The following is a 23176-nucleotide window of genomic DNA, read 5'->3' on the forward strand; positions in this document are numbered from 1 at the left end:
CCAAAATAATGTAAAGCTCATATTTATATACAAAGTGATCCTTAAAATCAATTCCACCATGAAAATTAAATTACTCATTGATTATGGTTTGAATTGGAATACTCAATAGGGGAAATCAATGACCCATCCTGCCGACCTCTGATTTGGATAACGAAATCTCTCCCTACAAACTCTTCATTTAATGACGTTAAAGTTAATGAGACACTCATTCAAGACATCCCTATGCATATGGTCAATTGATGATTGATAAAAGTTGCTGACGTGTCATTCATAACAAATCAAAAAATGGCCTAAGAGATCAGAAGGTTCATAAACAACTAATTAAATACCTACATGGAGGAAAAATTGCAAATAGGTAAATCGTTTTGGAATATAGTAGATATTATTTATACTCTATCATAGGAAAGTATTTAAGTCTAATGTTGTACATATTATTTAAAAAAAAAAGAAAGTAAAAAACATAAAAAAAAAAAAAAAAGAAGAAAAACAGTTTTATATCAAATCAGAGATTTCACTTTTGTTAAAAAAATAAAAGAAGTTTCTTTTCCTTGTTATGTTGAAGAAATTTCTCTCCTCTGCAGCATATATGTAGAGTGTTTCTACTTTGTACAGGCCCATATATTTGAAATCTATTGTAGATACTTGAGGTTCACTCACAATATCCCGGAATCCCGTTTTTCTTGGGGTTTTATATCAAGGGGAAGTCACCATTTAATTATTTCATATTATAAATTAAATTAAACGTAAAATACTTATAATGTAATTATTCACTTGGTTTATGCCTTGAATTTCATAGATTCTAGTGATGAATAATGTGTCTTTTAGCCTGGGGGAGGGCCTCTGTATTGACAATTATACAACTAACAGATCCAACAAAATTTTGCTCGTTCCTCACTTAAAATTTGTGAGCTGTTGTATCTAAAATATGGACTAAAAAGTTACGGGCTTAACAAAGAAAACACTTTTTTCCGTTCAAAATTGGCTTTTTTAAAATGATTATATTTTGTTTTATTTTATGGAATGGAGTACTCATGACACTTTTCAAGGCATTGCTTAGCTTGAACGGTATTTTTTAAAGCATTGTAAAGTTAAAGCACGAAATTGTTTTTGATCCATTGTTGTAGAAAAAAAAGAAGCGTAAAAAACAAATAATAATACAATTTTGACAGCTCTCTTTTGGAGATTGGAAATAACTGAAAAAAGTTCAATCAAAATAAAAAAAATTGCCATTTATATGTGAAGCCTGTGACTTTTGTGCACATGTGTTAGATCGTATGGAATCGGGTTTTTCATTTCCCGAGAAATTGTGAATGAGTGGGATTGTTTCAAATTTTGATATATTGGGAAATAATGTAATCCCGTAAGTTAATCATAAATACTTTATAATTTAATTGTAGTCAAATAGGGATTAAGGAAATTGCCAATTCTCTGCTGAAAAGTTGAAGATATCCGAATTTTTCTTATATCTCAATTATATAAAAACCACAATTTTTGGAGAAAATAATAATATTTTTATAAATAGGAAACTTAGTTTAAGAGTTTACTAGAGAAAACAGGTTACTTTTTCGGTTTCAAATTTGATTGTATTTTCAACTCTCATGTTCTGAATTTTGATGACAAATAGTGAACAGTTATTTTTTTTAGAGACGCAGAAAAGCCATTTTTAAATTCCCTCACCCGACCCGTTCAAATCTAATTAAGTATTAAACGATAAACTATCTAATTCTTGGTAGTTTATATATTTCTAGCAATGGGCTACCCAAGTAGAAGTGGTAAATCACATTGACAATGGTCAATGCTATTTATTTTTAATGTTGGGACGCCTTTGGGGCGGGCGAGCGTTTGGCTATTCGTACAGCCATTTTAATTTGGTGACTCTTTATTAAAAACTTACCAGCATATATGGATGAAAAATTTGTCAGAATGTAAAGTCCATCTTTTATTTTGTTAAAAAATACAAAATCGAAATTCACGAAGGAAGTAGCAAAAAACACCTTTTTTGCACTAATTTAAAAAAAAATAACATTTATGGGTATTCTAAGGAGGAACACATCCCTACCAATATTTTTTCCGTACTTGCAAAACTAAAAATTATGGAAAATAATGAGTCTGAAAAAATAACAATTAATTAAATGCAAGATTTCCATGGAAATTAATAATTTCCCATGAATTTTCTCATTGTGTAAAGCCAGGGCATATAGGAAACCCGTGAATACAAGAGATAAACCTTAGTAAATATGGAACCTCAGACTTTTAAATAATTAATAGTAAGATCTACCGTTAAAAGTAATATTTTCAATGAATTTTCTTAACGTGTGAAAATCCGGACAAACCGGGAAATGGGAATCTGAGAGAGAACCCTTTATATATGAAACTTATGTTATAAAATAATTGAATGCAAGATTTCCTGGAAAAATAAATATTTCTTAGGAATTTAATAATCGTGTAAAATCCCGGACATACCGGCAAAACGTGAACGTGAGAGAGAAACCCTAGTACATACGATTTATATGTATACAGCAGCGTTGGTTATATTAAGAAGGATGAAAGTTGCGACCTACTACATGACTCTGTGAGTCATCATGACTCGAAAAATATTCATTTCATTTTCTTTTACTGTCAAAATACCTATATACAACTCTCACCAGATCCATCATTGTTGCTCTTATACGTGCCTAGTACCTACAAGAAGGAATAAAGGATCAGAAACACGCATAGATACGAGTTAATATGTACAGTTTCTACCCTTGTTTTGAAGACTCCCTTTGTTATTCTCATTATGGATCCTGATTAATAGTTTCATGTATTATGGAAATCCACAAAGAAACTCAACCAATTAAATTCTTATTAATATTCCGAATCTACGTGATTATTGTAAACAGAATGGGATTTTGTATAAGTCGTAACTCCGTTGCTCCTACGTACAAAAACAGGTGAAAGAGATTTGGACTCGAGGCTTGAGTCTGTATTTAGAAGGCTTGAAACCTTATTTGAACTCAAAGATTTCAGACCTGACTTAATTTAGAAAACAAAATACTTAATTGGACTATTCTATTTTTTACAATTTATATGTCAAAATGTCAAATTATTTGGGCCTATATAGAAAGTACATGCGTAAGTTTTTGGTATTTTAAGCCCCAATCCCCCCTCCTCCTACCCCAAGTTTGCATTTGGTACACATGATTTAAGTTATCTGTAAATGATGATGGTTGAAATGGATGTAGACGAAATTTTTGGGATAATATCGTTGCATGGTCAAATCGTGTTGTACATTATCATTGTGAGACAAAATTGTTGTGGGGAAACTCGCCGTGGAGCAACATCATTATAAGCAATAGGATTGTGAGTAATTTCGTTATTGAAAATATTATCGTGTACAATTTCATTATATTTATATGTCATTCGGGAAATGAAAAAAAAAAATCCCAGAAGCCCCTTCCTTGATACTCATGTACCCGTACTAAAAACTTCTTTTTTGCTGGAACCTTTTTACCACAATCATTATGAGAAAAAATTAAATTTTTTAGATAAAAAATTTCAAATATTTAATTTTTTACTCTGCTGCATAATTTGTCGGAATTACATAATTTTTTTCTTGGAAGAGGGGCGGCGGAGGGAGCTACAGCCTTCAGCCCACCCTCTATAGACGCCCCGGTAGATATGAAGTGTCTTTTGTGTATATTTTCTTCCTCCAATAGCTAATCGCAGCTAGTTTTAAAGATACTTCTTTCCAGCTAAACTGCTCTCCTCAATTCGTCAGAGTCACAATGTCATTTTTCAGTTTCTTGTATCTTTACATACTGGCAGGTCATATTTTATACAACTCTATTTAAAACCTTGATAATGAGGGAAAAATAAGCAGAAACATCCACAGCTAAAAACACAATATACCCTAAATTTTTAAGCTAATGACTTGATCTAGAGACAGAAATAGATGGATAGAAACAAGAACAAAATAATTATTTAATTCGATCCGATTTTCAAAGCCGAATCGCAACACTAATTCTTCTTCAAATTGTGAAAAAAGTTGCTTCTGAAATGAAAATAAAAGTTCATGGAGACTTAAAAATCTTGCTCTACATAAATATGTACTAATAAATGTAGGCACATGTTATTATGTTTATCAATTGCTTGCCAAGCCTAACAAGTCTCACCTTAAATTAATAAATAAGCCAAGGATTTAAGGTGTTTTTTTTATTTTTCCTCTTCATATTCAAATGCCTTGTGTATGTAGGTAAACTATACCTACTGTACAATTTACATCTATAAGACTCTACGTATATGCTTTGTTTTCCTATTCGAAGAAGTTTGTGTATACGTACAATAAGAAGGTAATGTCTACAGATTAGGGGAGACGTGGGAAGGTTACAACACTGGTGTTTTTGGCTCAATTACTCACAAGTATGTAGTATTGTGTCATGTCCTGTCAAGCTTAGTCCTGTATATCAGTCCCAAAACTTATAAAGTTCGGTCATCGATGACGTCACTGAACTTTACTTCTTTTTATAAAAATCCGTTCAAGTACTGACAGTCTGAAAAACGAAGAAAAAATTGAATAATAGCTATAACGTATAATAAATAGTTTTAGACACAAATCTCCCACTTTAAACTTTAGGGGATATGATACAATTTTAACAACTGAAATGACGTATTTAATAAATACGTCATTTCAGCCGTTGTAGTTACCATTCACAGAGCCTTTCATCCAAAAAGAAAAAGAAAAAAAGGCCCGAAATCAGTTGGACGATTGCCAAATAAATCAATCACACCAACGGTTATTTATCTCATAAGTACTCTCAGACTACCATTGTAAATATTATTTATCCAAAAATTTTAAATGAATTACATATTGTAAATATTTCATAATATTATAATCCTACATCTTATTTTATTCCATACTGTGTTATAAAATTGTTTAGTAATATTTTATTAAAAGCGTCGGCAAAATTTCTTCAAATAAATAGGAAAATGCCCAATACTTATATATCACATTATTACCTATATGGTATCACACTACCTTTCATACGAAAAGAAACCCAAAACCAATTGGTAGTTAGCCAATTCTTCCTGACTATACAATTGTTATTCAATAATCGTTAAGAACTGGTCACAACTTAACATTAGCTCACTCTAATTTAACCAAATCAATGTTTAAAATACTGATAAAGGGAAAAGAAGCAGAAAAATCGTCAGCTGATAAGAAATATAGTGTAAATGCTTGTGTTAGTGAGATAATGCCGTGATGAAATAGCCCTTATGGTTGAAGTCAGAGGATTGAGTCGACAGCTGACAACAAAATGCATTGGGAATTTTTGTATTAGCGAGGTAATGCCGTGCTCTGGTTCTCACTTCTGAACTCCAATTGAAATGTACATTTTGTGACTGGCCTTTTTTGGATTTTGGAGAAAAAATGGAGGGTAGGATTATATTTAAGGGGGGGGGGGCTTGGTTTTGGATTTTTTTTTGAAAAGAATCAAACTATTAAAATTTTGGAAACAAAAAATTTAAAAATCCATAGCTATTTACAAAAAAACTTCAAAAATTCGAAGCTATTTACAAAAAAAAATTCAAAAGTTAAATTTTTGGGAAAAAAAAATTAATGTTTTATTTTAAATATAAAACTTTTTGTAAAAAAAAATAAAAATCCAGGGCTGTTTCCAAAAAAAAATTTTGGAAAAACATTTCAAAAAATTAATCTTAAAATATCAAATTTATATACAAAAAAATTCAATTTTTTTTTTTTTTTTTTTTTTTCAAATTTTCAATTTTTTTGGAAATTTGGATATATATTCCCTCAAAGGGGTTTGCAACAAGTCTCTCAGTCTTCCCTAACATATCATACTTAATACATTTTCCCCCCCTCTCGTCTTCTTTACCTTTTACATAGGTAAATAGTTTAGTGCACCTGTGTTTTTTAACGTATGTATGTATAATATTATACTTATACATTTAACAAAGGAAGAGAGGCTAAGAAAGACACATATACTAGTTACATGCATAGGTGGCTAGGAAAAAAGGTGGAGAAGTTAATACACAGAGTTCTACATGTGATGATACACACACTATATACTCTTAGATGTTGGCAATTAAAACAGTCAGAAGATGTTGATTATGAAACTGAAATAGATCCATGCATCCCCTAAAGCAACGCTTACTTTTTATCCATATCTAAAAGCAAACCTTCTTCATTTGTAGATTTATACGCCGTCATTAACTATCAATGAGCGAATCATATACAGGGTGGGTTCTAAATACTGTAGAAATAATTAAACGTATACAGGGTGAGCAAGCTATCTAAGTTACCATTTTATGCGTCTCTTAGGCAAACACAGCCCCTTAGGGAGCTACATTTTTTGTTAGATAGCTTGTTCAAACTGGTGCAAATAAATGGCTTGCTTGGGGGGGAGTGCTGGAGGGGCTTTAGCCCACCCGGCCGAAGGAACTTTTGTTTGATATAATTACAAAAATCGGTTGGTTGAAAATTTTTATTGAGAAAATAGGGGTTTAAAGTTTTTATATGGATTTCTTTTTCTAAAAAGTAATTCGACTTAAATATGCAGGAAGGAAAATATATACATGGGGGGTCCGATCGGAGGGGGTATCAAATTTTGGACAAACACAGACAAGGGGAAGGGAAGATCAAGAATTGTACTTTTTTCCGGACAATTTTCTAAAAAAATGATAAAAAAATCAAAATTTCACATTAAATTTTACTTATTTCAAAATACTTACCATCTGTCTTAAAAAACACTACTAATTACTAATTAGTAGTGTTGTGTCGGTCCTTATCTAGGATCAAGGACTGCCGTCTAGTTCAATCACACTTGTCAGTCCTTAAAAAAAAGTAAAATCGATCCCTCTTCACGTCATTGTGAGAGTTAATCATTTTTTAAATTATTATTTTATATAACAGAATAAATTATATAATATTTCAATAATATTATAAGTTTATTTCATTTTGCATCTTAGAGCAAGTAACATGAATATTATTTGCAAGATATGTGCATTGCGAATGTAAAGAATTTATATGGACTGGAGCTCTACACATGATCTACTTGTTTGTATATATGTAGGTGTGTATTCCATGTACCCTGTTCTTGTATAATAAACCAGTCAGTCCTTACATAGGAGAGAAGCAGAGGTTACATTTACCCTTATTGAACTTTACAGATATTAAAGCATATGTCATATATCTCTTTTGGCTTAATAAGGCATTTACGGTTTTATGGGAAGTTCAAAAACCAACAGTTAAAAACCAATTTCTAAGACTGAAAGTCCAGACGACAGATAGAAATGGAAATGTGGGCATCCTTACTGTACTGGGTGATCAATTGAAATGTGAACAATTACTAATTCAATAATTAATGAAAGTTAAGTGATTGAAATTTCTTTCTTTCTTTTCGATATGTTAAAGCAATAAGAATTACTTACAAAACATAACAAACTTTAGCTGTCTAGGCTATGTACCAGATGATAAAATTTAAACTTGAACGTAATCGACGAATTTTCATTTGCGCACTCCAAGCAATTGGGGGGTCTCCAGGTCCACAATCTATGCCGATAACAAGTCTGAAATGTTAGAGAGGAAAAAGGCCAAAGTGGACCCGGAGGAGTTAAAGAAAACAGCCCGGGCAAATCAACTAAAGTCCATGAATGTCCCACGCAAGAGATCTCGAGATTTCACACCAGACTCTCTAGGAGCCATAATAAAGTGGATGAAAAGAGTCTTGTGAGGTTAAGGAGGCCACTTTTGACACTAGTAAAGAAATACACCCATCTCCTCTGTTGCAAGCCTCTTTTGAACACTTTTGGGCCCCTACGGGACTGATGCAAAGCCCCTTTGACTACACCGTTTGTGTGTATGTCTGTAGTGTCCGTCTTCCAAACACCGAGGACCTCAAAGCCCCCCTCAGGCATCATGGTGAAGCCATGAGAGATGACTAAATCTGCAGTGGGTTCCAGGTCTTTTGCCACCACCTGGAAGCCATCAATGCCTCTAAGGGAGAGTTCATTAATGATTAGGAGAGCTCAAACGCACATCTTTTTATACTATTAATTTTGTTGAAATTCTATTGTTAATTAATAAATTATATCTTGTTGAAGGTTAAAGTTCAAAGTATTCAGATTTTAATGGAATTCTCAAAAGTGGGGTTACCCATGTCCCCCCTTCCCTATTGGGCATCCCCTAATATACGAGTTTTTATATATTTTGTTATTCAATGGTACTGTGTTGCTAATCTGATGCTTCAATCTTCAAAAGGTACATACTACATACATATTTGTCATTGATGAAATGTCAAAAAAGCAGGTTGTATGAATCGTCTCTATCTCATGTATTTAGGACTCCCTTCCCCCCTTTAGGCACCTACATACCTGTTAAAGCATTTTCCCATGGAGTCTCCCTTTCCATTGTTTTTGTATATTCGGTATAATGGTCACACCCAAATGTGAGGAATCAGTTTTTATCTCCTCCTTATTTTATGTACTGTATTTAATATATTAAATATCACGGTTTTTTAACAACATTTTACTATTAAAAATGATGTACATATATGACACGTCAATATATAAGCAACCTAGAGGTAATTTTGCTCAAAATGCAGTCTGAATTAAATTTGTATTTTTCTACGAATTAGTTAATCTACTGTAAAAAGGTGGAAAAGTTAGATGTGAACTTTTTATCTGAGATATTTTTAAGTCTCCTGTCGGAGTTTGGTACTTTTTTTGGTGTGGGCGAGGCGTATTTTTGCTTTGAATATTCTTTCCAATTTTGTCAATGACGTCTAATTTTTCATGATTCTTATATGACTATAATAAAATACTTTTCTTTAATAATAATTTGTGCCCTATATACTAAAATGACAATTTTGTAAAATAATGGTCTATTTTATTTTAAGATTTATTTTTAAGAGCTAAATGATCTTTTCAAATTAAGTCACATAAATCCAATTAAAATTCTAAGCTATGGATAAGAATTTAAGATACTTCAAAAATGTACATACAAAGCGAATTGATGGAAATACGTTCAGGTAATATTCGTATAAAGTAGGTATTATATAAAGTAAAACAATAAATGTGGAATTATTTAATTTCTTGACTTTTTTATGAATTATTTTTATATTTAAACATCACTCATTATGTACTAGAGAGTAGGGACAAAATATCTTGCAGTAGGATTGCATGAGAAGTTTATCCAGTAATTTTTAGATTCGAGGTTTTACTACGCAACCAAACAACAGCTGAAATAAAAATAAACAAGTTTTTATTTTATCCCATGTCTTTAAATTTACAAAAGAAGGAGGATCAACAAAAAAAGTAAGGCGTGTGGGATCTCACCGCTCTGGTATCTGTGCCGAGAAGGCTGCAAAGACTGTTGGAACCTTCATACGTACTAGCTCCAAAATAAAGAAGTACATTACAGCCAAGAAGAAAATGTAGCAAATATATGGCTCACTTCTTGCATGCCTCCATGTGGCCCTCCTTCAGCCCTCATCTCAATCTCCTTGACGTTTGAGTTTACAGGTGTCTTGGAGAAGAACGTCTGCCGCACCTCTGATCCAAGTTTGGATTCCCTCCGAGCAGCCATCATGACAGTGTGGTACGCCAAGTACTGCCAACCTGTTGGTGGGCGTGGCAACGCTGTTATTGCTTGTGAATGATGACAATCTTATTAAAAATATAGCTAAATATAGTATTTAAACTTATCACAAATTGGTTTTGTCTTGCCTTTTCTTTTTTTCATAAAAATAACTTCTTTCTTAATCAAGTCAGGCTACTGCAAGTTTTGGGTCCCCACTCTGTATTTACTGACAGCTGTAGATGGATGAGGGTATGTACGCCCCCCTCCCCCAAGATTTGAATTTGGACGCATAGTGTCATGCGTGCATACCACAGTTTGAGAACCACTGGTCTACTAAAACACCCATGAAAAGACCGGAACAAAATTGGTGTTGTACCGCGCCTCAACATACATTAATAAAATATTCATAAATTCCTATATCGTTAGGATAGTTATACAAAGCCTTCTATAAATAAAAAGAGAGAAAAGAGGAGGAAATCAATCCGATTATCCTCATTGGAGTATCTCGCCTCTGAAAAGAGAAATATCTCAACAATCAAACAACCATAAGTAAGTAATTAAGCCGCAATAAAATTGCTTAATATACCTTGAAATGAACAGCAAATAATTTCACTTTCATCACTTTTTATGTGATGATAAATACTATTATGTAATAACTAATACTAAATCTTATGGTGGCATGCTTCGTTGGCCACATGGATATTATAAAGCAAGGTTGCCCAAACTTTTTATAATACGGGCCAGATGCATTTTACCTTCAGTCATTTCATTTCATTCTTAATCAAAACAAGTTTTTCATGAATCATTATAAAATATGAAGTATAGTTTGACATCTTAGCTATCAAAATAAAAATTGAACAAAATTTTTTATAAAAAATAAGTGTATTTATGAATATATAAATGGGGGGGGGTGCTATAGGGATAATAATGCAACGGTCTTATCTCGAATGTAAGCTGCAGTTACAACTGGTGGGGGTGGGGTGAAGAGGGGGATCAAGGATGCCATGTTTATTTGAGATGATATATTTTTGTAAGTTTAAATTAAATTTAATAATAAGAAGGATCAAATAACACGTCTGTATTTTGGAAATGCTTAAAAATGGAAACCAAAAATCAAAACCCTGGCATTTTAAAGACTGTTTTGTTGGAGAGCCGCTTAGCTGTCAAAACGTTTCTGTAGATCACCTACAATCTACTGTGGCAAGGGAGGAGGAGAAGGCAATAAAGAAGGGCATTGTCAATAATTACTCCGACGTAGATCCCGATATTTTACTCTGAGTCCAACGAGGACTTACATTTATTACGCCTCAACAAATCTTCAGGGTTACTCTCCGTCATATAAGGCTATACACGAACGTTCAATCCGAAGCCGGATTCTTTTTTCCATGACTGGTTGGATCTCATCAGGGTACAAACAGATCCATCTATCGTTTCTGCGGTTGTGGTTGGTGTTAATGGTGAAGAATTTCTCGTCCGAAAAAAAAACCTTAATTAGTAAATTTTATCTTTGCTGATTCTGTCTGCCTGATTCTGCTCTGTTAGCAGATGCTGTCAGGCTCTGAACCTCTACAATTAACTCAGGTCAATCTTGATGGCGTTTTTGATAGTCCCTTTGCTCATGTTACGGTCCATGACCAGCTTATCGATTGGTGTGTCTGAATGAGTGTCAATTGATTGTTTCAAGCCAGCTATGAACCTTTTAGTCCGGATTTTATCAGATCTTGCTGAATGAGCTGCCCTCTCAGTCTTTCTCTCCTCATCAAAGGCCTTAATGACGTCATAAACAGTTTTTTTTTTTGGATATTTGAAGAAGGAAGTTATCTCCTGTGAAGAGTGTCCCGCCCGGCGAGCTTCAATGATGACTTTTTCCAGTCTTCAACGACGAGATAATCAAAAAACCTTGTTATTAAATATGATAGCTTACCCATTTAGCTTGTCACAAGTATTAAAATTTTTACCACGTAACCTATACACGTTTCATAATTAGCCGTTAAAGTTATTCTGGATGTACCTTTCCACCCTGTATATCACAAATTTGATTTGATTTGTCTTTTATTGATTCCATAATAAATCAGGTTTTTTGACGTAATCATTAGCATTTCTTGCTGAGTATTCAAAATAGATGATGATGTCACAAAATACTATGAACTACTTTGTTTGATTAGTAATGTCTCTTGCATGTAAGTACTCATACAAAAAGTGAAAGATTCGAAACTACCCATCAAAAGGGTTATATCTCACATAAAGGGTGAGGAAACAAAAGTTAGAAAACTTTATAACCCGTTTTCACTACTCCATATTTTTATTTTGTGCCATTTTATGGCAAACTTTTGAAGCATAAGTTGATAATTTAAAAATTTCATATACTTTTTATTCAATACAGGGACGAAGAGAAGCAACGCCGGCTTTGATGAAGTCTGGGGACAAGTTGTTCCAACCCTCCGTGATCACAGGCCTCAGAGTCAAGTTTGTCTTGCCCTCCGAGACGCACGAAACAGCAAAGTCCAGGAGGGTCAAGTCGTGTGAGGACGAAGTCCAGAGGTCTGCCGGCCAGAAGGTTGCCATGTTTTCCATGCAGAAATGATGGACCTTCTTGTACATATCTTAGGTAAACACATAGTTCTCCCAGGGGAGCGTGCTCCTCAACCATGGCAAGACATGGTCCTTATGACCTTGTAGTTGACGTCTGTGTTGACTTTCTCGTTGGCCTTGATGAAGTGAGGAGGGATCTTACTGCCGTTGGATGCCACAACGCTGAGGAACATGACTGGGGCTGGATATTTGGTCCTGAAGGTTCCATTGACCTGAGCTCTTGATTTAGCCAAGAAATGGTCACTTTTACTGTTCAGAACAGGAGATGGTTGCACACCTTCTGCCGTTTTGATTATTGCTCAAACACAAAACAAACATCAAATGGTTGCTTTTTATCAGCTCTTTCTAATTGCGCCTAGTAAAAAATTGTCATACTTTTAGAACTGAGACTATACGCCCTTGAAGATGATTCTCATTTTTCAGTCCTCACCCTGTACTCGTACACCTCGCTAAAAACAGTTAACCGTCAATAAATAAGGATCTGAATACTTTTTTTAAGCTTTACCGACCGACAAGTAATTAACCGCTTTTGAGTTTTAAAGTTCCGGTTGAGATATCAGGTGTGCAGTTATTACCTGGACCCTATCACTACTGTTTATATGGTTATAAATTTTAAGAACGAAAATCCTCATTTATAAACATGTATAATAATAAAACTTAATTCAAGTGATTAAAAGTATCATTTCTATTTTAAAAACATAGTTAGAAACAATGAAAATCCCAATGTGTTTTGGGAACCTATTTTATACAGCACAAAAGACATCAACAACATCAAAATTTGAAAGATTTCTAAACATGATAGAGTTTACTTCCCTACTGCCAAAGAATAATATATCCTTACGATGGAAGGTAAAATTTGTCAAATCCTACCCAACATTTGAGTTATGTGGGTTTTTTTTTTAAAGGGAGAGACAAAAGGTAGATTGTATCTACCTATATTCGTAAAATTTAAGTGTTGTAAAAGATCAGAGATCCTACTGTGATTTAATACTTATTTCCATCAAATGCTTTGTAAGCTTAAAAATAAATAAAAATAGAATTTCCATCTTTTTATCTGTTTTGTTTAGTTTATTTTTCCTTCAATTTATTTTACAAGTACCAATTGAGGGCTTTTTTGTCTTTTACAATAATGTTTGAAAATAAGGGGGATTGGAATCTACCTATGTTGGCGTTTGATGTTTATGGTTGGAAATACTTAGCCAAGTCATTGAAGTCTATTGACGTCATACTTTCTCCTTTTTACCCCAGTTGAGTCAAAGATATGTCTTCTTCTATTAATTTTATACACTTATACTATGAGGGACTGGCTAAGATTGTAGCAAGGAGCGGTTGCTACATTTAAATATACATTTTGTAAAAAAATATAAAATATATATATATATACAAATATAAAAAAAAGCTATGAGAATCCAAAATTTAATTTTAGTTTTACTTTTCGGATACAAGAGTACTTTTTAAGCACAATTGAAAAAAACAATTTTTAATTTCTACTCCCTACGTAAACTGGCAATTACTTTTTACACATGAATAAGTATTCTTTAATATTTTTTCAAAGTAATGAGATTAGACTCGCAAATTTTCGTTATCATTAAATCATTTTTATGCTTAAAATAATAGTTATATAACATTTAATGTGAATAAAATGCAGTTTTAAGGTCATATAGAAGGTAAAAGGTCAACTTCGTCTAAATTTTTCTTTTAAAGTTTGTACTAAAGCATCCATTTTTTTAATGTAACCTGTTATTTCGATATTTTGTGATATTTTCATATTTCATGTTTGTAAAGTTTCAGTCTTCAAATGGCGTTTTTTTAAAAACTCTATAGCCATTTGAAAATGACTTTTTATAAACGACATTCTCTATTTGTAGTAGGATTTAGAAGTCTCAATTTTAAAGTTAGGTTCTTGAATTTCATGATTTTAATTAAAGTTCCTTTTCTTGAGTGATACCCAAGAATATTATCCATATTTTTCATTTTGAAGAAAAACAAATTGTACCCTATCAAAATACTTTGGATACTCAAAGGAATTGTGTTTAGATACCTTTTTCGTTGTTAATTCTTTGGAAACCCTGTTGTAAGTAATACGTTTTTTTGTTTAAAATTTTAAATAATTACATTTCTTGTAAACTTTTTTTTTTTAATTTGCAATAAAAAAATGTGAGGAACTCCAATCTTTGCTAAAATTTGTATATTGATATTTTATACACAATATATCCACATTTTATTTTTCTTTTATATATCATCGTATATATTATATGTAAATAAAAATTTACTCATATACGAAAAGTGCTGTCCTTATTTCAAATAAATAAAGCTTCGTCGTTATGTGATCTTCTTAAATTAAAGAACATTGGAAGTAAGTGTACAAGAAAATGATTGAAGAGAGCAAATAAACATCTTGTTGTTCAAATAACATATCAATGTGATATTTGTCAGCTGTTTTTTTATTTGTTTAATATTACTTTTTCGGTTTCTAATGGGATTCTAAACAATGATCCGCTGAACTCGAATTATCGAGCGTTTATATGTTATGTCAGCTTTGTTGTTGTCGTCCATCTTGAATAAGGCATAAACAATCAAAATTGATATTGAAAAATGGAATAAAAACCTTTCTTACATTAAAATGTTGAGTTACTGCCGTTTTTTGTTTTCAAAATAGTAATGATAAATAAAAATACCTGAGTGCCCATAAAAAAATCTCTATCTATAACTTATATATTATTACATCGTTATTTCTAAAGTGTAGTCAAATAATTAACTTACACTTTTGTAAGGATATAAAGTTTTTCTCTTATTATCTTACTATTCTCGTCCATAATCAACTTCAAACAAAAGTAACCATTAAAATTTAGCCTTTTCATATGGACTTACAGTTCCTATTAATTTGATGAATCCAAATATCACAGTTCATCATTGGCATATAATTTAATTATATAAAAAGTATTAAGTATCTATATTTGGAAAGCCATTTGATGAAGAATATACCAAAATAGGAATTAGGATTCTGTTCCTCCAAGGGCATCTTTGCCCTGGGAGCATTTTTTTTATTTTTTTGGTTAAAGTAATTTATTCATGTTTTACAATATAAACAGTGTCCATTTTAAATACACATAGAGATCAAATATAAATCATATAAATAAAAAACAAGAGGAAAATTACGTTTAAAAAAAAACATAAAGAATATTATAGTTTATAGCATTTATATAAAGAGTTGACTATGGATATCCAAGGATTGAGATGAATTTTTACTGCGTGATGATATATTTTACCATTGAAAAATAGTGTTAAAAAAGGCATTCTTGTTGACTGAGTCTATGAAGCGTTTCTTTAGAAGCTCTTCAAAAAAACAGGAAACCTCACACAGAAGATGTGAAGCTAATACTAATAAAATTATCTCAGGCTTGTGAACGTAATACAAAATTGAACGGTGTTCTATGAAACCTGCATTCAATGAACAGAACCGATTTTTTAAAAAGGCTGAATGCTAAAAATGAGATTTTAGCGTTCCGTTCTAATAGTACTTACAAAAAATTCAAGAAATCGAAGTTTATGTATTTATTCAGTTTTTTAAATATGATTTAAGGGGCTGATAAAGCAATTAGGAACGCTTGGGAGACCTATTTTGTGACAATGGCTCAGTTGGAGGGTTGAAGGGGGCACTTTTAGAAGGCTCTTATCGAACATGAAAGTTTCTATAACTCTGCCGTAACTCGAATATATGAGCTTGACCAGTTCAATAATTCTGAATCATGGGGCCGAGGCTCATCATTTGGCCGTGAATGTAAACAAATGTTGTACTAAAAATGATAAATTCTGCTTTTTTTTTTGTAACAAGGGCCGCAGTATAGGGGTTGCTGGAACATATAGCTTCCCTCTGGGTAATTTAACTTCACTCAGGGATAGACCACCTCCGTGATGGGGTGTTGGTTCTCATTGACCTCGATTTTTCGGCCTTTCGGGAACCAATACAAGGGCATCATCTTCCCGTCTGATGCTGCGATTCCCACCATAATTGCAGAGGCTAAGAGCTTAGTCTGGTTGACCGTTGGAACCTATAAGGTAGTGGTATATATTCACCGGATTATTGTGTGAAATATCTTGTAACCTAGTTCTCAAATGCGACCTCTCTGACACCATCAAAGTGGAAGTGGCGATTGGCTGTCTTAGTATATGGTACTACCTTACGATTGGAACACGGAACGGAAATAATGGCTGAACCCAGATTTTTTTTTGAACAGAACTCTAACAAGCCTGGATTATTTTTGATACCTCCAATGATCCTGTCACAACTCGATGTACCACCATTTCTTAAATAGTGTAAGGAAATGATTGGCGTATACTCTTCCATATATAAGCTATAATAACTAACACTTTTGATCTAATAGTTAGTATCTAACAGGTAGTATTTTAATCTGATTTTTGTACCCCAACCTTTGAAAATAACAAGAAGCAAAGAAAACCCCAGAGTTTATTTTATTTTATTTGAAAATCGTCTTCTCATGTTATTAAAAAAAATGCATTTAATTCAAATGGTATTTTTTTCTACTTCTTTTTTTTTCTCAGAAACCAAAGTATGTAGTATTCAAGTATGTATATATTCACCTATATATAACTTGAATTATGTCATGCATCTAACATATGTATTAATACAAGAAGATGAAAAACCTGTCTTTAAAACCGTTTAGACCATCATCACCAATCGCTTCATTTGATCTAACTGCAATTTGTGCCATAATTTCCCTTTGATATCCAACCATGTACTTGTACGATCGATTAAAGTATGTATCATCTCTGAGAAAACAGACTCTTTAATAAATAAAAATATAGGATGTGATAAGAAAGAGGGTATTAACATAACCAGTGGTTCATTCAAATCTAAACGCTTTGAATTTTAAATTTCAACTACATACATATTATTATTTATTAACAATAGAATTTTAACAAAAAAGTACCATAAATATATGTGTGCCTGAGACCTCTTTAATATAAGTGTTTAATCATTGATGGCATCTTCTGCGGATGTAGTCCTCTGTCATGGCGCCTTAGTACTAACTGACAGTGGCTTTCAAGGCATCAGTGTTTGGATGACGGAAACTTCAGGCCTACTCCACGACATTAACCCAAAATTTAGTCGAAGGAATTGGCATCAGGGTTGTAAGGGCCCTAAAAGTGTCAAAAATTAGTTCTAAAGAACTCAGAAGAAACATTCAAAACTTATTTAAAAGAGTCTTGCAACAGAGGAGATGGGTTTCTTTAATTGCTGTTGTCAAAAGTTGCCTCTCCACCCTCACAAAGCTCTTTTCATCCACTTTTTGATAGCTCGCTGGAGCTCCAGGAGTGTCATTGGTCTCTATATATAATCCCCAGACAAAAATTGCTACGGATTGATATCTTAGAGACTTGGTCTGCACTTTGCCGACTGTGTGTGCAAGTGAGCCGTTTTGCTTTAATATATCCTTACCCAATGCAGTTACGGCTCGCTTGCATGTGCTCTGTTTGACTTTGTTGAGTCTACCGAGATTTTATTCAAGAGCTCCTCTATTAAGCACATAAAGAATAGAGGGTTTTGTGCTACCTCCTCTTGAGTCTTAATTCGTACTTTTTCCGCCTTACAACACGTTTTACAGTACTTGTACTGCCACCAATAAGGGCTGATATTTCTTGTTACTTCAGGCCGGAATCCATAATAGTTGAAGTTTTTGCTCTTTTCCCTCTAGTTCCCCATATCTTGATTGATATTCATTCTCTTTGTTTAGATACTGAGATAAATGACGCATATACAATATTTATTGAATGCAACAACCTCAATTATATATTTAAAACCATGTTATTTAAACAAATAAGAACCCTTCAAATTTGATCGTCCACCAAGTACTTACATAAGAAAAAAAAAGAATCATACGTAATTCGGAGATATTGTGCAATCAATGGTATAAATAAATTTTATACAAAATAAAATTCCCCAAATCCTGTATAGGTTTAAGTTAGATAGGGGAGACTGGTAGTGGTTGAGACATGGGACAGTTGCTACATGCTCTTTTTTACAAATATATATTACAATAATATACGCCCTACATACCTTGTTTATCATTGAAATGGGAGTCCTTATGAGAGCTGCATATTCTCGGGTAGGATGTTGTATTTTGCTTTAGTGGCTATGTTATTGGCGTTGGTGAAAAAGACAGAGTATCCTTGTTGCAATCAGCGCTGGACGAGGCAATGTTGAGATTGCAAACTTCATAAACCTGGAGAAGTTTTTTGTTTGAAGAGTAAGGAAGGAACTTGATGATTATGGGCCAGACTTAAAAGAAAACGTTAACTGGCTGTCAGATTATTTTGACATAGTTGGCAACCTTTGTTTGGCCTCAAACCTCACCGGACCTTAAGCCCATGGACTTATTTCTGTGGGGGTACAGTTGAGCCATACAACAATAGATATTCATGCAACACAAATCCAATTGGAATTCTTAGATCAGGCATGAATTTTGGAATCTGCCAAAGGAAACAGTCATCAAGATCTGCTCCAATTTTCAAGGTCGAGTCGAGGCAGTGATTGACTCCAAAGATGATTTGGTTGTAAAATAGAGATCGCGCCCTAGTGTGTTGGATTTGCGTATTCCTCGAATTTAAAGAAAATCAACTATAATAAAGATTATATTTTGCTAATAATCATCCAAACAATAGAAATTTCAACAACTATAAATAGATGTGCGTCTGAGCTCTGGTAGGTCTGACAACTGCTCCAGATTAAGTCTTCTATCATGACGCTCCAGTGCAAGCTGAAAGTGGCTTTGAGAGCCTCAGTGTTGGGATGAGAGACACTGCAGGCCAATTTTTTTTATCCAAATAACCGAATATTTAAATTTTATTTTCCAAAAGTTTGATTTTTTGTGAATACCTTTGGATTTTTGAGATTTTTTTCAAATAAAAAAAAAAATGGAAAAACGAAGCCCTGCACCCCGCCCCTCCCCAAAAAAAATATAATTCTGTGGACATCGGAATCAAACCAGAACTCACAGTATTTAAGTCTACAGTAATAGTATTACTAACTGTCTCCTCTAATATATTCATTGTTAATATTTGATTATTTAATATTGAATGCCATTATTAAATGTTATCTGTTGGAAATCCCCTTAGTCTGACATTCCAATTGATTTGTTTTTAGCCATATATATGAATATATAAAACAGGAGTGTCGTATACATTTAAGTCAGTCTGATCTTTGTCCTTGTTTCTTAAAACTTTGGTGTGTATCTTATTTACCTCAGAAGTTGAAGGACAATAAATTTGTTTTATAGTATATCGGATGTGGTCCAAATCCCATATTTAAATCATGGGCGTGTGTTTAAGATATTAGAATATCTCGTGACAGGACGGTAAAAATCTTTAATTTTGACCTGATATAAAACAAATTGTCGGATTGAAGGATTCAGAATATATTATATAAAATAGCCGTTACTAATTAAAAAAATAAATACTTATAAAGAAAACAATTTCTGTTATAAGTTCTTAATTGGATTAATTAATGAAATAAAGCTTCAAGGCAAAGTTGAATTAAATATTTCTTGTATAAAAGTATGCAGTTATTTTGTAATTTCCCAGGAAAGGATTTGAAATTCTGTTCCTTAAATACAGACTAATGGGTTATTTTTTTTTTTTTTTTGTCAGTATGTATTACAAGCTACATTACCTCTGACAATGGCATTAATGAAAGTTTGTCCATGAGCAACTCGATCAAAAAGTACCTACATATTGCTTTAATAATAAAAAAAATGAATGAATAGCCTCATATCATATCGACCCTAACTACTGTAAAATAAAATAAATAATCAGGTATAAATTTTTTATTTATATTATTAGTAAACTAAAATTTTGCATAATACTATTAAATATCATATCAATAATTGGTAAACGAAAAAGTTTAAAGTGGTGTTCTTTTGCAAAAAGTAGAGCCTTATGTCTATGAGGCAATGTATCACTGTAAGTACTGACCATTTCCATAGAAAAGTTGCCCCACTTGCTAATTAAGGAGGATTTCATTGCATCCAAATTGGGATGAGGATTCGTGCAAATCCTGTCGTCCACAATGAACCAGATTCTTAAATCTATTAAATTCAATTTTGGACTGGAGGGAAGTTAAATAATTTTCCTCCAAAAGCAACGAGGCGTAAAGGATTTCCAAGCCTTCAAGGAGTGGTTTTATTCTAGAGGGCATATTCTAAAGCCTTTTGAAAAAAGGTTATTTTGTTGTAGTAGTATGTACTAATTTAAACAGATCAAATCCCTTAGTTGATGATAATTAAGATGATTTATGATATATAAAATTTTTGAATGAAGGAATAAAAAAATGGTTACTTGTACAATATACGTTGACAACAGTGTTAGAAGGTTCGAATCTGACAATTGCGTGCAAGCTTCCTCACAACACAAAAGAGATTTTATTTGTACATTTATCTAATTGTAGGAGTGATTGCTCTAACAAAAGGACCCTGATCGTTGGAGGATAGGAGTTTGAAGAATAGATGATGGTCTCAGCAGGATCCTAGCTAGGGAGATGTAATCAGTAACAGATTATACTTGTCTTATATATGTAATTTAGAGAGGCTTTTGTTCGGGATAAAATACAAAGTGTAAATAAATTAATAGGCTGAGTATTATTGAGTTAGTCAATACGCAGACTTATAACAATTGTTTACAAATTATAATTAAAAATGTCAAAGATCGGTTTGTAAACTGCTTAAATGGGAACTGGGCACCATGAGATTCGTTTCCTATTTATGGTTTGCTAACCAACTATTAGGATCACTTCTTTAACGCACTCCTACTCCGGAGGAGAGGCATCGCTTGCCTGTTTAGAGGGGATGGGGGGCACAAGCCTCCTCTAATGTTCTTGAAGCGCCTCAATATATATTTACGGTGTAGTTATTGTCTGGGATAAGCCCTGCAAATAATAAAGTTAGTATCACCTTTGCTCTTTGGTATATTAATCATATTATACCGGTTGGTAACTTCAAACTTGCACATTTCTATTATATTGATTTGAGAGACTCCGCGGGAGAATTTTAGAATTGTCTGTAGTTGTCGATGTATCTCAAGCACCTGCTACCTTTTGAATAATTTTAAAAAAGAAGAAAAATTTCATTGCAGCAAGATTCAAGTCTTAGAGGATCAACTCTTTTTTATGGGGCTCAAACTCTAATAGGGGTAGCCAGGATAGTGGGAATGACAACTGCAACATCGTCTGTCAGCAAGATGAATTACCTGCTCCATTTGCAAAAAATACTCAGACTTTCTTAGCTAACAACATCGTTTTCTGCAATAAGATAAGCTGGTTGACATTGTGTACGGATGTTAATCTCCTCGACTTTTCTTTCTGGTCGCACATCGAGAGGAGGGCCTGTAGCAATCATCACACAAACGTTGCAGACATGAAGACCTCTCTCAACGAGGAGTGGGCATCCGTTGACCCAAATTTCATTCCCCATATGACAGAAGGGCTTGTAGGCAGACTTCAGGCTGTCTTCAGATATGACATTCCAGTTCAGATCAACGGCTGTTCCTAGAGACTCTATATTTGGATTTTAGATAGCACAGGCGTTCTGCTCTACATACGTTCTTACAAAACAGTCCAAGGGGTTCAAGTTTGACGGGAACCTAAAATCCTTTGACCAGAATCCCTTGTAGCCCAACTTGCTCATCAGGTAGTTTTAGACGGTGTTGCTTGTTTGAGGGGCCCCCATCTTGGGTCCAGATTCACTCCCTCTCCCCAGTTCTTTGATTCTCATATACTTCGGCTTAGACATTTTGCACCAATTTTTAAGGACGATCTTGCAGTACGTTTAACTTCAATTACAAATTAGTAGAGCCTATTGTTAGCTATCTGTAAATACTCCAATTGTTAGATATTATCAAGAAATGGTGAAACAATACAAAAGACTAGTCGATATTTTTGCACTCCTCCACACAAGATTGTTAAGCTGACTAGAGTATCCTTAAGGACTATATCCAATCGTCTGAATGCCATTTACCACCATAAACATTGTCCTGGTATTCATTTTAAGGTCAAATCAAAGCGCGTAGCTTCAGCAAAAGTGAATTCTAGCCCCAAAGAGTTCAAATCTTCATCTAGCATACTTTTCAAAATTAAAGCCCATTGAGTGCGAGACTTATAAAGATATATCAAAACGAGGACAAGTTATATTGTACTTAATTGAACCGAACCTAATGGGTTGCTGTTGTATAGATCAGGGTCTTCAATTCGGTATCAGAAAATAAGACAACTGGCATACCATCTATACGCATGTGGTGTTCAATAGCTTCAAAATACAACAACACCAGTTAGGATTATTAGAATTATGTGAACAAGGCTTAAGCCTCCATGATTGCTTTGTACATTTAAAAAATGTTCAAGACCCACATGATGGTTATATTAATTTAAGTGTATTTTTACTATATTAAAATTGATATGACTTTAATTTTTCATTCGTTGGCTTGGCTTTAAACATGGAAGATAAATCTGGGAACACCCAGTACCTATGTATAAGATTTTACTAAAAGACAAACTTTTGGTAATAATTATTAACAAAAACATAACGCAGATGATAAAAGATAATTATTTTTATCTTTTTTTTCTAAAATTATTACAAAAGCAAGAGAAAGTGAGATTCCAGCTGTACTACTCATAAAAATAAATGAGTACTTATCGAGTAAAACTTGAAAAAAACACACACAGGCACAAAAAAAGAGGCAGACAATGCTTCAGCATAAAGAAGAAGAAAATAACATTCAACGAATCATTTCCGTTTTCTTTGTAAATAATACTCATTCAAACTTTTTACTATTACTATTTTTTTCACGATCGCATTGATTCAATCTATGGCGTGAATCCGTTGCCTTTATTACAAACAAACATACCCATCTGAAGCAATACATCTTTGTACATACACATTCATTGATATCTTAAAACATGGAGAAGCAATTCTAAGAATTTTTGAGTAAAGAGAT

This window comes from Lepeophtheirus salmonis, chromosome 3 (assembly GCF_016086655.4).
Source record: "Lepeophtheirus salmonis chromosome 3, UVic_Lsal_1.4, whole genome shotgun sequence".
Lineage (NCBI taxonomy): Eukaryota > Metazoa > Arthropoda > Copepoda > Siphonostomatoida > Caligidae > Lepeophtheirus > Lepeophtheirus salmonis.